The 16,444-nt window shown below is 39.6% G+C and overlaps 1 protein-coding gene across 42 annotated transcripts in view; it reads right to left on the bottom strand.

Annotated features, from left to right (window-relative positions):
* Positions 1-16,444, bottom strand: part of LOC114157924 (protein tyrosine phosphatase receptor type D) — a 455,035-nt gene that overhangs the window by 322,902 nt on the left and 115,689 nt on the right. For all 42 annotated transcript variants that reach the window (XM_028039112.1, XM_028039111.1, XM_028039110.1 and 39 more), the window contains exon 4: positions 411-434. The gene's annotated coding sequence lies outside the window, so the exon portion shown is untranslated. The remainder of the gene's footprint in view (positions 1-410; positions 435-16,444) is intronic.

The raw sequence follows: 16,444 nt of genomic DNA, 5'->3' as shown, positions 1-16,444 counted from the left end.
GAACACCGTTGTATATTCTATAGATTTGATGATGGTGCATTGTGAATGGTACGATTGGGTTTAAACGTCCGCCCACTCTCCACAGTGTGAAAACAAACACCATGCCTGTTTAAGTCAACATTGCTGACGTGTTCTCTGGGCCATTTGATTCTCATTTGAATACAATTCAAATTGAAGGTACACAGCTCAAAATGTGTGTTCTCACATGTAGGGGGGGCAAAGGCAGGGACTAGGATAGCCGAAGATGGCAGAAAACTGAATATCTTAACCAGGCCAACAGCAGCATCTCTGAGTCGCTTCAGCTCCAACTCCTGTGTAATTCTTTATCATATTTACGCATTCACATCACTCCCAAAATAACAAGACAACTCACTCTGGAGGACTGTGCTATGGAAAATAAAATGACTTACCTAGTGTGGAAAAGTTGGTAACATCTGTGAGCGTGGTGTTGGTGGAACAAAGGAGGGGTGGGCAGTGGGGTTAAGAAGGAGAGAAAGAGAAAGAAAAAGGAAATGTCAGCAAATTACAACGTACAGAAAGCCAAACTTTAGAAGGTTGTCACAAGTTCTGTTGAAAAATGACGGTCTGCTAGCATTATACAGACTTGGGGTTAGGAACAGTCCCTGTCAGAAGGGGGGTGACAAGGAGGAGGAGGACATGAAACATCTTAGATAGTTTCCCTTGAGGATCCTACGTTTGTCCAACTTGCATTAATATTTGTCGCTGTTTCAACATTTTAAGGGTAGAGGCAAAAAGGGCGCAAGCAGGAACCTCATCTATTACCGGTAAGTCTTTTTTTTCTTCGCAGTGTTATATAACCACACTGAGCAAACAAATGTGCTCAAACAAATGCACACAAAAGTGCTCCTTCTCCCGTAAGTCTCCAAGATAATTTATTATCTCACCCTGTGTGCTTGGATTTCCTGCTTCTCCCAAAGCTTGTTAGTCTAACTGCGGACATTCAATTCACAGAACCAAAGGCATAATAAACTCCTGGACTATGTGTCCCACAAAAACTCCACAGTGCCACAACAAGAGAATAACTAGCTGGCCAAGAATAGTCCCTTTGGCAATGTGTTAATTAAGTCACAGCAACATGGTAATCACTTCCATGATTTACAGAAAATTTTATGAGGACTAGTAGTGTTCCAGTTGTTTCAAGTGTTTTAGTAATTGCTCTGACTATCCATCTGAGCAAGTTGAGGAGCTTATTTCTTGTATATTGGAAGATCAATGTACATTTGCCTCACTTAAGCGGCATTTCCTGTTTTAAAGAATGGGAATATTTGTACCCAAGGTCAAGGATACAATATAACTGGGATTACTGATACAAATCCAAGAGTTGCATTTATTTTATGAAATATAGGAAATCATACTTTTAGTTTACTATAAACAAGTCATTGTTCATTCAGTTGCATTTTCAATCTGTCCAAAATGTGTGAGTTTTTTTTTGTCGTTAATAATTGCTAAAGAGAATTTGTTATTGTGGTAAAATTGGTATCGGCTGGTCAGAGCCCAACAAAATTAAAGACTGGAAATCCATCACAAAATTTCTGATTGTTGAATTCTAAATTTATGCTATTGGCCTTGTACAGCACTGGCCTCCTTTCTGTCCATTTTCTCCCAAAAGCATAAAACTGCTGTCTTGTTAATGAACAATAAAGCAAACCAAAAAAATAAGATAAATTAAGTAAAACAAGATGTACAGTGAGAGAAATAGCTAACTGGTGAGCTAATATGCTACCATCGGTGTTGCTTACTGTGCAGTCTGGTTGTGTTCCTAAGCAGAATTTGGAGGTAATGTGATTTATCACCAGTGATGTCTATCTCGCTGCATTCATTTACATTTTTGGTGTGCACGGTACAAATCCCCAGGTGGATCAGGGACAAGAAAATGTGATTACAATATCCGTTTTGCATGTAGGAACAAATCTATTTTCAGACAGAGAGGAGGGGGAGAGATCGGGGTTGGGTCTCACGGATACTCATTACCATTCTGTCTGACACACATTCATACTGTTGTGTGGCTGTTGTTGCTAAACAGAGAGCTCAGCTGAGGACCTTGAAGCTTCATGCAGGGAAAATTGGGCCCAGGGGAGGAGGGTAGCAGGGACTGATGTCAAACTTCAAGAGCCACTAGAAGCACCTGGGGTTTCAATGACATTAGCATTTGGCTTGTTTAGTAGAACAGCATGGAAAGGGAAAGGTCCAACTTAATAAAAATGGAAACGAGATAATCAGGAGGAGGTACCATTTTTAAAAGTAATACTTGGTGCCACAATCCTGACTCGGGAAGAATGATAATGCTCGAATTCAACGACATTCATATGTAGAAGGTAGAATAACTACCATGCCCATAGCCCAGTTCACACTCCTATTGCTCTAATTACATTGTCTTGTTAATAGAGGGTTTTCCTTCTGCACTCAACTGAGGATTATTGATTTTCCCTGAGTCCTGCAGAGGAAATTTGGACGCCTGGTCTATCAAAACCAATGGAGGAAGCGGGGGCCTAAATGTATTAGACGACTGGGGATGGTGGAGAGAGACTCTAGTGGGAGAAACAAGTTCCTTCAATAAGCCCTCTGTCACTTTGACCGGCGGAGGCTCTGCGTTTAAAGAAGGAAGTGAGGCAACAAATGTCTTTGAGGTGGATTTATTTGGGAGCTCCAAGTCTTCATTACACCAGCACCCTTCTCTCCAGTGAAACAAAGAAGCTGACATTTATACCTGAGGCAAGTTCCAACACTTACACCAGGTAAAGGGGTGATCCAAAAAGAAAAGACAAACAAACACTACTTACTCAAACCTAACAATAAATGATCCAACAAATATTTACATGCATGCAAATTATTAAAATTAAACTAATCTAAAGTCAATCAAAAGTAAATATAACTAAATATAAATCCTCAGAGTATTCCCCCTCTTAATGGAAGTTGGTATGCTCCAGGAGCATTCGTCTCCCTCTCTGATCCACCTTGCTGAGACACACCCAGAAAGGCAAATACTCAATTAACTCAAATTGAACTAATCTAAATCAAAACAAACTGACATTCCCCCCCCACCACACATTCTCCGAACAGGAAAGATGGCCAGTCTCCCCACCCACAAAGAATGTTCACCAAATGTCACTATATAACTAAAAAGAACTAATACAAACACATTTGAACTGAAAACAACATAATATCAATAATCAACATGGGATGGAACCCATGGTCTCCATCACACCCTCTTTGTGAACCGGGAAACAGACGGAGGACTCAGGCACCTTTTTTTTTTTTTTCCCACCCGCCGCCCGTTCTCCGTTTCCTGTTTTAAGCAGATAAGCTGCTTTCAGCGTCTTAGTTATGCTGGGAAGAACTCACAGCACAGCAGGAAACTTAAAAAACTCCCCCCACCCAAAAAAGAAAGAAAGAAAGCTGAGAAGTCTGTTCTTTGTGCCGTCTTGTCTGAACTGACAAGAAGGATTTATGGGATGTTTGTAGTGGTCAGTGGTAGTGGTACTGGGGATTACAAAAAGCTTGTGCGTTGTGAGAAAGTGGGCAAGTTACTGTTCATGCACAGATTTTTTTTATTCAACCATTAGTTGCTTAGTTTGACCATTAGTTCATGTTTTAGAAACACAGTGCAATTTGTCCTTTAAGACTTTGTTTGAATCCCTTTTAGCTAAAGCTGTACAATATTAGGATAACTTTATCAGAGCCAACCCAAGGCATAATTCCTTTTAATTCAAAGATATTTTATTTATTCTAAAGAGAAAATAAATGTTGCCATAACTAATTTCAATCTGGAGAGACTCAGACGGAGAAAAGAAGACAATTAGAAGAGTTTATTGACAAACAGGATTTAAAGTCTTTGGCGCTCGGGCCCCGGCTGGGGATAACGGTTATCGCAGCGTTAGCGATAGGCTTCAGATGAGCATTCCCGATGCTGTTAGGAATGTCATCCCCCAGGGCCCAGCACTGCTGGTGGAGGTTGAAGAAGGGTGTGGGCTTCAGGACTGGGTGAATGGAGGAGAATGGGTGGAGGTGGGTTGAGCTCGGCTGGAGAACGAAGGACACCATGAATGAAGGTCCTTATCAGCTGGGACTTGGTCGATGATTGGACATGACGTGGCTTGGTCCAGGGTTGATAGGTCGACGATTGTGGGCGGGTCGCTTCAATTAACGGGTGCCGGTGGGGATAAAAGAGTCTTCCAGTCTGAATTTGCGCCTAGGCTTCATAACAACCAAACATGTTCAGGGTTGTTGTGGATGGCGATATTGTGGGCAAGAAGAATCTCTGGTATCAGTCAGTTTTTAAGACTGAAGACTTAAGACTGTTCCTGTGTGACAGTCTCATGACTCACGACATAACAGATCAACATTGTGGTCAGATGTCATGATATTCCCCATTTCCTGGGTGACACTATTAGTCAGTAACAAGCACTGCTAATCCACCTCATTTGCTTTTGATGCCCTTCTCTGTCTCACTATGTAGTTAAAATGTCTGAAAGATTTTGGAGTGTCTAGGGGCCATGAGTGGAGAGGCCCTCATGGCAGGGGGTGCTCATGATCCCAGACATTGGTATTGTGACTCCACAACTGCAGAGTGACAGCAAGCTAGCCATACAGTAAATAAGTAAAGTGCAGCGATATATTTGTTTTCTCCTCTCTTCCGACGTCAACATGGAAGGACTACATTTTTGCACTTAAACAGTTTTCTAAAGTGGATTTTCAATTGAAGCAGGACTAAAGGAAGACCAACACCGCAGCTGAAAGGTTTGCTTCGAGACAGTTTGATGATTCTCAAATGGAGTGGTAAACAAGAAAAGACATGCCGAGGATAAAGACTTGGCTTTGGATGAATGGATATTTTTGAGCAGAATTAGCGGTGCGTGGATTTAATTTATAAGTAAAGGTAAGACGGCAATAACGAGTTTTTGTCTAGCTTTTTAATGAAATGTGCATTTTGTGGGCTACAGTTTCTAAAGAATTCAGCAAAGTAGAAGCGGCAGCTCATCTACCACAGCAATCATTTATTAATAAAACATTAAGCCTAAAACATACAGACTGAATGTTCTGTTCTGTGTGCAAAATCCTTGAATGTTGCTTTTGGTATTAAATCCTAAAACATAAAGTGGTATTGTTGTCGGTTTCTATGACGAGTCTGCGTGTAGCTTGTCCGATACAGAGCGAGAAAGTGGTTTCGGTTTTTCCCTTTGCTGTGGATCATAGCACGAAATTAATATCTACATTTTCAAGTTTCACTGAGTTAATGTGGCTATGGATTACATGTAAAAGAATAGTCTTTTTGCCCTTCAGCCTTGTATGCATGCGCAAAATTTCTGTACGTAAACAATAACATGCATGGTGTCTATATTTACAAATCCTAAGTCAGTGCCTCAACAGCTATGAACTTCACTGCACATCACTGGATACCTCATACTGAAAAATTACAAACTACAACAAATCGGAACTAACATAACAAAGCTATTCCAACATACTGTCAAATAAAGACGTGCAACTGTATCAAACCAAGACACTGCTGAGGGCCCCCAAACCATAAGGGGCCTCTCATAAATGCCTTGAATGTTTGTTTTTTTGTCCATAGACCATAGACGTAAAATTTTTGCATTTATTTGAGATAGAGATGCTGTTAAATTTTATTTGAAGATTTCAATATAAAGTGATTTAAATATTTTAAAATGGTAAATATGTCAAAAATGTAAAAATTTCAAGTTTACTTTTTTAAAAGACAGAATAATCTTCAATAATTGATTGTTGTGTTATCGTAGATACAATCTGATGTTACGAGTAAAAGATTTTTTGTGTGTTTGAGCTCGGTTTGATCTCGACTGCTCCCCAGCAAACAATCAGTTATCCATAGCTGGTTTTAAGCTAAGCTAATTACACTTGACCTTCTCACCCAGATTCCTCCTCCTTTGTTTCTGTTCTTCACAGCAAAAGGTGCCCCACATCAAATTCTTCTGAAGCCCCAAAACAATCTTGGCTCAGCCCTGAACATGATATTGGGATAAGTGTATAGTTATCACAATGTGATTTGTTTAACATCACATCAGATTGAAGGTTTTCTCCTGTATGTCGGAAATAATGGCAACCATTATATGCATTTGATGATGATTATTGAGACATTTATTTTAGGGATTTACTTTCTAAGGCTTACTTTCTTCAAATTTAATGCACCAAGATTAACGTGCCTTTAAACAACTTGTGAAATCCCAGATAATCTTATGGCTTTGTAAGCTTCTCCTTAATTTACCACCTCTGAGATAAATGAAGGAACACCTAAGGATGTTCTTTTTAAGGCAAAAAATCAAATACACTGATTCCTTCTATGACATTATCAAAAACTCAGAAGAAATCACAGAGTTATTAAGAAGAGAACTGTTCACCCTCACATGTTTGACTCATTCTTATGCATGTCATTTCAAGAAGCCTAAAAGGCTTACATGCAAGTATGGCATAACCAGCATGTAGTCTGATAAAACTAAACTTCACATGTTTGGCCATAATGACCATTGGTACATTTGGAGGGAAAAGAGGGAGCTTGCAAGCCTGAAAACACCATCCCGACTGCGAAGTACGAGGGGTGACAGCATCATGTTGAGGGGGCAATTTCCTGCCGGATGGACTGGCATACTTCACAAAATAGACATCATGAGGACAGAATCATTTGTGGAAATACTGAAAAATCCTTTTAAGACATTAGCGAGGACGTTTCACCTTGGGCTCAAGGCACAAGGCACAAACAGTTTTTCCAAATGAAACCTAAGCATACCACAAAATTACTTACAAAGTGGTTTCGGGACAAACGTGTCAATGTTTAGGCCATCGCAAAGTCTTGATCTCAGTTCCTTAGAAAATGTACTACCTGACTCAGTTACACTAATTCTGTCTGGAGGAGTGGACCAAAATTTGATTTAAAATCAGATTGTAAAAACAAACAAGGTGATGTGTTTTTTTATGCAGCGTTTGTAAGTATGTGGTTTCAGCTGTATAAAGTGAGTCCATCTATTCAAAAATATATTACCGTACTTAGTAGCAGAAAATATTTGTTGTCACTGTAACTATAAAAGCAGTTACATATCAGTAATGTAAAATTACTAAACTTCTGACATATAAAAATGGAATATAATTTCCCATGGATGACCCTAAAAGTTATTAAGCATGGAATACTGGCAGTTCTTTGTTTGTGATATAAAAAGCATAGCTTGATTTACTCAACGTTTACCAAGGACTTCATTTCGATTAATGTAAAAAGGTAGAACTTCGCACTGAACTGAGACTATATATATATATATATATATATATACACACACACACATCAACATTGCCATAAACAATCTGCTTATTTTAGTTGATTAATCTGAGTGCAAATATATACAACAGCAGCTTGTGGAACATAGTTTAAAGTAGAGCAAGGTGGTGCTCTTCTATTAAGAACATTTTTTTATATATACACGTTTCCAACAAACAAGCTAGCTTTGGTTAGCTGGGTGACAGCAAGCAGTAACAGGTGGGGGAGGAGGAGCTCTACCTTATGTTACACAGAGCAAATAAAAATCTCGTCTTTGCAGCATTTTACCTCACATCTCTATAAACCAAATGCCTTTTTTTGTTTACAATCAATGTTAGAAGACTTCATAAACTAAAATAATAGATTTTCTTTTTTTATTCGTACTGTCACTGTTCAGGTATTGTGTTTAATTTATTATACAGTATGCCAAAATTGCCTTTTTACTATACACATCTTTTGGCTTAGCAAGGTTGACCTGTATCCAAGAATTTGGATTAAATTTAAGACATCATCTGTCCATGGTGGGATTTTTTAGTGTGAGGTGGTGTATCGTGCGTCCCTCTGAGACTGCAGCTCTTGGACAAGGACATCAGCTTTCTCAAGAGACAGTCGTTTTGACACGACTGGTTTTGACTTGTCTCATTCATCACAGAACAGTCAGCACACAGCAGCAACAGCAGGGACACGATTAAGGCAAAAACAGGGGATATGGTAGCTCTGTTGGTCAAAACATACCTATTCTTACCTGACATACAGTCCAAGTCTTCCCAAAAATTATAAATCACACATTCAATTTATATATTAATTCAGTGAATGCTCAATGGGGAACACTGTGTGCATTAAGAAATAAATAAATAAAAAAGACAAATGGGTGTTGAGTTGTTAATCTTCCTCGTTCCGAGTCATGTTCTGGAAGTTCTGCCCAAACCTGATTTACCCTTATTCTGCTTTACATTATGCTCATATACACCTATAGTCTTTAATGTCTTGGAGATAAAGGACTGAAGGTTAATATTCTGTCAGGGAAATTTGTCTCTGAGATCAATTGAGGGGCAAAAGGGAAAGTGGCATCAGTTTGCATGTGGAGAGCACTGAACACTTACTCTTACCTTTCAATTTATTCAGCATATGTCCATTACTTCATTTCTACACTCATCAGTTTGCTTAACAGTTTTCATTCTTCAAAACCAAGATTTAGAGGTTGATGCATCGTATTTCAAAGTATCTATTTCAGTAGTTAATTTTTGTTGGTTTTGATAAATATGGCTGATGCGGCTAATGAAAGCTCAAAATACAGGTTTTCAGAAAATCAAAGTATTTTATGCACTGCAAAAACACAAAATCTTACCAAGTACCTCTTAGCACATTTAAAATAATCCAAAACTAACTTCTAAGCAACCTTTCAGCAAGACTGTTCAAAGAATAGTTTTCAGTAAGTAATTCTTGAATAAGTACTCGTTTCTCTCATTTATTTCACTTATCACAAGACATTTTTCCTTTGCTATAAGTGAAATAATCTGCCAGTGGAACTAGCAGGTTTTCATCAATATTAGAGAACTATTGATTTAAAAGACACTCCTATATTTTGCTGATTGGTTACTTGTAAGCTAGTTTTGTCTTATTTCAAGTGCAATAAGATATTTACACAAGAAACTAAACAAAAATACTTGGTGAGATTTTGTGTTTTTGCAATGTAAGACCAATAAAATGTTTATGCTGGCTTATTGAAAAGTATGTCCATACATTATACAGTAAAAATGCTTTGTACTTGGTCAAAGTTCCTTCTCCATGAAGTGACATGGACACAACTCAGTGTGGTGGCTGAAAAAAGCTTTGACTATAGCTGAAGTCTATGCCTGCCGAATCTTCCTCAAACTCTTGAATGAGCTTCTAACTTCTCAAGACTGATTTTCACTGAAACATGTCCATATTATTCTACCACACTTTGTCCTTCCGCTCAACTTTAACTTTATAAGCTTTGAAGCAAGACAAACATCTAATTTAGCAGTGACATTTGTGAATTGCATTCAAAATATAGCAACAACTGCAATTGGTTTGGTGGTCTTGTCTAAATTGCCCTCAGGTGTGAGTGTGGGCATGAGAGTCTTGTGAGTCCAACCCCAGGACCCTGCACAGGTAAGTGAGTAATTTTAACGTGAGAGGCGTCGATACAAATGTTAGGACCTAAACTTCCCTGGCACACTCATTTTTCTTGTTTATGGAGTGCTTATAAATATTAATTTATGTTGATCGTTGGGGAAAAAACAATTGTTTTCCACATGGTTCCCCATCTTTCTTCCGATCTTATGTTTGCAGCCACAGTTACATCCATATCCACAAGGGAGGAGAGAGGGCTGGCTGTCCGAAGTGGCTGCAGGACTGAGTGGTCTCTAATTGGAAATCAAAAGCTGGAAGGCAGCCGTGAAGGAACGGTCCAACCTCAAGAACTCGTCGCTCAATTTAGACCATGACAAAAAAGGCCCCCCCGTTTCTTGTTTCGCCATTTAACCTATTCACCGGAGTGGAATTGGAACAGCTGTTTTTCTTCTTTTTTTTTTTTTTACAGCACCACATAATGGGACAGAATGGCTCTTGCTGGCTACGATCCAGCTAGCTGCAGGCGGAAAGGCCTCGATGTAAAGAGAGAAATGAACAAACGGGTGAAAAAGACATTAGAAAGGAAGTGCTGGTAAGCGCTCACTCCCTTCTACCTGGGCTGAAAAAACACAATACGTCTTTCTCTTCTGTTGCAGCAAAGATTTCAAGAGTCCCTGTCAGTTTGCTGTGTATCGAGAAGAAAATATATATGTTCTCTGATTTGTTTTACACTCCCTCGTCTTGTTGAGGTGCAAAACGACCCCTTTTCTTTGTGGCAGTTTGATGAGTGTAGTTAGAAGGAAAAAAAAATCTTCATCAGGAGGTTGTCAGACTCAGAGCTGTCCGGTTTAAAGCCTGCTCAGGCATGACAGTGAGGGAACGAGGAAAGCTTATGTTAGCGCTGCAGCAGATGTTCTGTTTCTGCTATAGCTGTCTCCTGTTTGAAAGCCCAAATGCTGTACTGTACTCTGTCCTTTTATTTTTCTTCTTTTCAAGTAAGAATAAAACTAGACAATAACAGGAATATTTTAGTTAATTAGGTGTGGAGGCAAAGGAAAAATATAATCGTACATCTGTTTACTTTTCAGGGACTTATAGCCAGAGTCGAATATGCTGCTGCTCCTTGCAAAAATATCTGAATCTTTTTCAAGACAACGTGTAATGTTTTTTTATTAGTAGTTGTAGTAGTGAAGTAGAATAAAATCCAATCTTGTTTTAATAATTCTAGAAATGTCAACATGCAATGAGCTCCTTTGCTCTGATAGTTCCACATAAAATCCAGTGCATCCAGCTGCAAACAGGGTTTATCATCAGTGTGTCATTTAATCTCAGAATGAATCCAGCCATTCTGTGGAGAACGCAGAGGTTTCTTGGAGAACATTAACAAACAAGTAGCTTAATTAAAACTACCTTCACAAAACTGCTCGAGCTAAGTCAGATTCGGTGGAGGGTATCAATGCTATCTGTGATAGCACCTATAAAAAAGTAGACTACTATATTACAAAGAGCTTCTTCTACGATTAAAAGCATTTTAAAGACCTACACCACACATTTAGCTTCTATCTTACCTCATCAGTCATACCTCTGTTAATCCGTGCTGGGTCAGATCCAAAACGGAGGCAGGGGAAGCAGAATAAACCATTAGCCTTGCTACATGCAGTTAGCCAAGCCTTGTTGTGATGTTCGGCTGATCAGGTCCAAGCTCTTTCACCTCTAGCTTCTCCTGATGAGTTCTTCTCTTTAACGATTTTTTTAAATTTTTTTTTTGTGATTTAATACAATCTCTTAAATTATTTTTATATTTCTCTTGCTCCATTTCGAATTAGACAATAACAGGAATTGACAGTCCATCACACAAACTTTCTCACTGACGGATGTGACGTCAGCCCCGACTTCGCCCCCATAGCGGGAGGGTGGTGGTATGCAAATCAACCGGCGAGGTGCGTCTTGTTTTGAAGAGGAGCTGCAGATACGTCACCAATCAGACAACGTCGATATGCGAAACAATTTTACTCATCTTTAATTATAAAATATTTACCTTACACAGCTAAAAATAGTATACATGTATTTCAAAATACTTTTATTATTTCTTTTAAATTAATTTTTTATGCGCATGGTAATAGTGGTGAGGTGTCGCCCTTGCGCTCTCTAATGGTCTAATTGGTTTTATCGGATTTTATTTAGGAATAAAGTAAAGGGAGCTAAATATAAAAGACACTCTACATACTTTGCTGATTTTTTTATTTACTAAACTATGTATAATTGTCTTCAATATTATGCACCACCTTCTGTTGTCTATCACATAAATTCTTAATGAAGAAAAATTATTTGGAAGTTTGTGGTTATAAATATGACAAACTGTGAATACTTTTGAAAGTCATTGTATGGTCTCCGTTCCTTTATAATATGGCATCCTCTTGCTTCAGAAGACAAAAAGACTTTTTAAAATGCAGAAATGGTTTTAGCCTGACGGACCTTGATGATTGATCAGAAGTTGGGAGATTAGAGACCTGGGAGCTCAAGGCTGAGTTCTGACCTTGAGTTCAGCTACGTTCAGGTGGGATAAAGACTTTTTTGCCTAGAGGACAAACAAAAAAGGATGGAATAGGGATGTAGAGGGAATAGAAAAGGCCTTGATGCTCCTAGCGGTGCCCCGTACATTTGGCCCATTAGCCTCTTGTTAAGACAGGCAGCTTCATGTCAGCTGGCCTGATCAAGGGCAGTTTAAAAAAAGAAAAAAGCTCAGATTGGAGCGATTCCTTTTCTCAGTGGTGTGAGCTGGTAAAGTATATCCAGAGAGGCTGTATTGATGTTTGATACGTTTGATACTTAACTCTCAACTCGCAAATCAGCTTCCTAAACAGAGGCCTCTCACCACTAAAAACCCATTAACGCGGGTCACAAGGACATGCCTGACACCTGAGTGCATTTCCAAATGAAATTCATCAGGTCCAAGATCAGAGTCATTTAGGGCCTCATTGCCCAGCAAACATTTACGTTGACTGTCTGAAAGGCTCGTGGAAAGGAGTTCTTTATATCTTCGACTCAAACACATAATTAGACATAATGAGTAAACAACGTGGCTGCAAGATGGGAGCTTGCTTATTGCTTTTTAATTGTGTTTCTCTCTGCGCACGTTCAGTGCGCTCGGGTACCTGTGTACGCCGGCCCATGTGAGGCCAGGTGCAGTCATTACCAAGGGACAGATGGATCAGCAGAAGCGCTGCTCATTTCCCTTGCAAGGCAACACGGTGGCTGCCATATGTAAACTCATCATTAAAACCGACCTGTGACCCCCTCCTGCTCGAGCCAACATCGTTAATTAAGCATGTCCGGCACTATGTAGGATGTGGCATTTTCGTCTTTTGTTTGTGGATGTTTTCAGTTACCGACAGTAATATAAATACGTGCCCGTATTTGCGTGTGCGTGTGTATGTGTGAAGGAAGAGAGAGAGGCATGCATCCACTCATGCAATTTGGAAATGTTGTGTGTTTATCGTACTTGTCATCGGGGCGCATGCATGTGACTCTGGTGTCAGGCGTGTTTAAGTTTAGGGGCTTCTTTTAATATTGCCGATGCAGCTCCTTTGAAAATTCATTAAAGTGCCTCGACCCTTCTGCCATCTGTGCAAGCGAGCTGAAGCAGCCTTGGGAGCAGCTGGGGAGCTCAGGAAGATGAAAATTCTGACACGGCCAGGAGCGTGCGGCCGAGCCCCTGGACAGAACGAAGAGCCGCCGATATCCCGGCTTTGAACTGCCATTTATTTATTCCTAGACCTTAAATGAAAGCAGGATTCAAATTTAGATTCAGAGATAAAGACTGCTGGCGGCGATCACATTCTCCACCAGATCCAATTTAAAAGGCAAATGGCAAGTGTTACATAATTGCAAGGCTGATAAAATAATAAAAACAAACCCTTGAAGGTTTAATTAAAGAAGCAGCAGATTTGACTAAAATATAATTATTTCTTCTCAATTACTTATTGAATTCTACAGTATATAACTTGGGGAAATACAAACAGCAGAAATAAGTAGGTTAAAGATTTGAAAAAAAAATACAGTGAAAGTCATTTTACAGATGTGGAGAAAACATTCTCTGTAACAAACAACATTTCTCTAAGAGCCCATCAACAACTCATTCAGGAGATGACAAAATAATGCAGAACAACATCCAAAGTGTTACTGGCATTAATAGGTCAGTGTTCATGATTCAACAATAGAAAATAAACTGATCTGCCACTTCAGGATTTGGGCTACTTTATGTAACTGAATTGAATTATAAACCACAAATTCTGCTTTTTACAAGAAATTCCTGAAGAAGAACACCAGGTCATCAGTTTATGAACTTACTCTCTCTTGCAAAATGTTCACTCCCATTGGCTGATGAAAACCAACCAATTGGCTGATTTTCCTTAATATCTGACAAGGGAATTCCCTAGTTAAATAACTGAAATTCAACTGAAACGGTGTGCTAAAAAAATCAAAACTTTGGCACAACCAGTTAAAAGGGTTAGGGAGTGAAGCCTTAGGGTCATTTGTCGCTGTATTTTTATTTTCTCTACTCTTCGACATCAGATAATAAATTTGTGTGATTATCTGAGACACAAAATCTGTAACAGGGCAAACAGTTCATAGCATTATCCCCAAAGCAATTGCAGCTGTAATTGCAACACAAGCTAGATGTGCAAAATATTGACACATGGTGGCTGGACATAAATGGATGCCACATGTTTCAGATATTATTTATAAGAATATCTTCAAAAGGATTAAACATATTCAATTCAACTTCCTGTTATGTGTCATGTACGCCGGCCGTACATGGTGCAGACCCACATTTTAAAACCAGATTGTCTAGAATGTGGTGTTTTTTTATGCATAAACTCAAGATATAAGCATTGAATTAAGTCATCAGAAAAATTGACTATTCCACAACTATGTACCTGTCACTGCAGAGCGGCACTTAATTAGCACTGCTGCTGGCGTGTTTTCTCAGACCCTCCTCAGCTACTGTCATCCTCCTGCCAGTTACCGCTCACAATAAAGTCATATCGCTTGCAGTGTTTATGCCCTGTAATCACTTTCTCCTGCATCTGATCTTCTCTCCATAAACTCCGCATGCCGACATTATTGCTGTTATAGTCAGAAGTATGGAGTTATGTATTATGCATTAACAACCATCTCTCAGAGGGGATGGCATGCAGACTTTGATGCCAAGATATACACACACAGTCGTACAAAAATGCAAAAATAAGCACACAGATGTGCATTTCTGTGCTTTATTGTCTACCTCACCATCATAATACACTCAAACATTCGCACGCGCACACCGGAGCATATGCATCAAAGCGTCGGGGTATAATAGAGACTGGCTGCACTTTGCCGCGTCTCTCCTTCTCTGAGACTAATCAACACCTCTTGTGCGATTAAAAATTCTTCTCCATGTCTTTTGATCTGCTAACTATCTCATTTACATGAGTGGCGCTCAGCAAACTGGCCTGGTGTTGAGGAGGTGCGATGAGGTGTGGCTGGGAGAGAGGAAGAGGCGGATTGGAGCGGAGAGGGAAGAGAAAAGAACGTTTAAGAGGCAAGAGGTTCCTTGGGATTGTGTGCAGTAACAAAATGTAGTTGATGGTTGAAAAATGGTCTACCTAAGCTGAATGATTTTAAGCTGTTGGGTAAAAAAAAAAAAATAACGGCTCTTCTTCCTGCCCTCCCTTCCCCCCTTTCTCCTCTTGGCTGACTTTGTGCTTCACCGTGGGGCTTCCAAAAAGCATGACTCTCTTTGGCAAGAACTCTGAGACTGGATGGCATTGAAACGGGCTGGGATGATGCATCCAGACGATGGTTAGAGCTGGGAAATAACAAGGGGGTGAAGAGAAAGAGAGCGAGATATCCATCGTGTGAGGGAGAAAAGGATCGGGAAGTTGTGGAAACTATTGTAGGTGGTTTCAATCATTTTGATGCCATCTGTTCCACTCCATCTTTCGCACTGACAGTGGATATTTTCCCTGGTGAGACGAGAGGAGTTTGTGTGCGAGTGTGTGCTTAGCAGTGAGAGACGGTGAAGGAGGGGGAAGTAAACTGCACACAATATTTAACTTATATACACCAAACAATCCAGTCACATAACCAGGTGTCTATCTGTATGTGTTAAAGTCACAGTTATTAGTCATTTTTTGTGTATGTAGGCATTCACAAGTGATTAACTGTTGTGAATATCTCCATTATCAAGTAACGTTATGACTAATTTAAAACATCAAAATACTGTACAGTTCCATCACAGTTTACATTTGAAATTTCAACCTTAGCTTTAGAAATTTTAAACCCAACAGTGCTAGCTTTAAGTGTTATCTGAGAACAGGTAATGGCATTGTTAAAACTGGGCAGATATAGATACAATCATCCTATGACAAGCTTAAACAATCTTATACCAGCCCTGGCCTAACAATTTGTTCCCTTGGGCCGGGTGGGTGGGTGGCTCTTCATTGTAAGCTAAGGTTCTTTACCAGAGGCCTGGGAGATTGATGCTTTTTTTTGGAGCATCCTAGCTGTTCTGAACTTATTTGGACTGGGATGTCATTTGTATCTCCAGGTATTTGTTGGACCCACATTTCCAGTGTTGTGGTCACGACCTCACAGGATCTTAAAAGCTCTTCCTTTTTGTGGTGTATACTGGTACCCTCTTCCTCTGGGCATTTAACAGTATTTCCTCTGTGCCTAAACATGCATGAAGTTATTACAGAGCTCCCCTCCTCCTCCTGAGCTCTGATGTTCTGTTTCTCACTTGGTCTTTCACCTGGATCATTTTTGCTGCTCCATGCATTAGTTTTTCAATGAGCTCACTCCATTCCCCTTTTCGCATCGTCCTCTCTCCTTCCTCATTACCTGCTTTCCAGTGTTGTCTTTTACCTTCCCACAATACATCTCTTTTTTTCTTTCCTGGATGAAAGCTCCTGCCAAGAACCCCTTCTTTATGTCACCTTGGTTGTTTCTATAAAAATCCAAGTCCTTAAGATAAACGACTCACTGAAAATAATACCCACATTAAAG

This window comes from Xiphophorus couchianus, chromosome 14, assembly GCF_001444195.1.
Source record: "Xiphophorus couchianus chromosome 14, X_couchianus-1.0, whole genome shotgun sequence".
Taxonomy (NCBI): Eukaryota; Metazoa; Chordata; class Actinopteri; order Cyprinodontiformes; family Poeciliidae; genus Xiphophorus; species Xiphophorus couchianus.
This window is presented reverse-complemented; position numbering and strand designations above follow the sequence as displayed.